At 42.7% G+C, this 1,112-nt stretch overlaps 1 non-coding gene across 1 annotated transcript; it reads right to left on the bottom strand.

Annotated features, from left to right (window-relative positions):
* Positions 1–791: 791 nt before the first annotated feature.
* On the bottom strand, positions 792–897 carry LOC125369366. The gene has a single exon (XR_007214920.1). It is a non-coding gene; the product is annotated as a small nucleolar RNA R71 (small nucleolar RNA).
* Between the last annotated feature and the right edge of the window lie 215 nt (positions 898–1,112).

Here is a 1,112-nt window from a genome sequence, read left to right as displayed (position 1 = left end):
CGTGGATACGACCTTGATACTCACTAGTGCTAGGCCGACCTAGAGGTTCACTGCCTTAGGTGTAGGTTGCATAAAAAGCCCATCAAGTTTTTGGCGCCGTTGCCGGGGAGCTGTAACGGTGAACTAGAGTGAATTATTTTTGTGTTAATTTAGTCATTATTTGTTTTATTCATTTATTCTTTAATTTTATTATTATTTATTATTATATTATTTTTTTTAATCGGTGGTTGTGTGGACTTTCGATTTCAGGTAGTTTATGACCAGGAGCTCAAACTTGAATCTTATAGAGCCTCTATCTGATCCAGAACGATCCCTCAGACTCTTAAGGAAGAGGTTGCAATTAGAAGAGGAGGAGATTGAGGTTGAGGTACCTGTGGATAGACTAGACACGATGGAAAACCATGACCCCCACGCCGATGAGGATCAGAGGACGATGTACGAGTTTGCTCGACTATCTTTGGATGGGACAAAAACTAGTATAGTTAGACCTGCTGTAGCGGCCAACAATTTTGAGATAAAGGCCAATGTTATCCAGATGATCCAACAAAGCGCAGTTTGGAGGATTGCCCAATGAGGATCCCAATGCACATATCTCCAACTTTTGGAGATTTGTGACACATTCAAAATAAATGGAACAACCGATGATGCCATTCTACCGAGATTGTTTCCATTTTCCTTGAGGGACAGAGCAAAGAGATGGTTGCAATCTCTTCCACAATGTATTTATCACTACTTGGAAGGCGCTATTTGAAAAATTTTTATATAAGTATTTTCCTCCCGCTAAAACCGCTAAACTTAGAAATGACATATCTTCTTTGTGCAGTTTGATGATGAAAGCATGTACGATGCATGGGAGAGATTTAAAGATCTTTTGAGATGCTGCCCACATCACGGATTGCCAGGGATGCAGTTCGCACCTTCTACAATGGGTTGAACCTCGCAACGAGGCGATGGTGGATGCCGTACAGGGGCGCTAAACAAGAGACGCCCGAGCAAGCTCGAACTTGATAGAGGAAATGGCCATGAACAACTATCGTTGGCAATCCTCTAGGAGCCGACCAGGAAGATAAGGAGTGGTCAACCAAGTGGACTCTACAAAGCAGCCTTGGCGT

The sequence above is a fragment of the Ricinus communis genome, chromosome 2 (genome assembly GCF_019578655.1).
Source record: "Ricinus communis isolate WT05 ecotype wild-type chromosome 2, ASM1957865v1, whole genome shotgun sequence".
NCBI classification, from domain to species: domain Eukaryota; kingdom Viridiplantae; phylum Streptophyta; class Magnoliopsida; order Malpighiales; family Euphorbiaceae; genus Ricinus; species Ricinus communis.
This window is presented reverse-complemented; position numbering and strand designations above follow the sequence as displayed.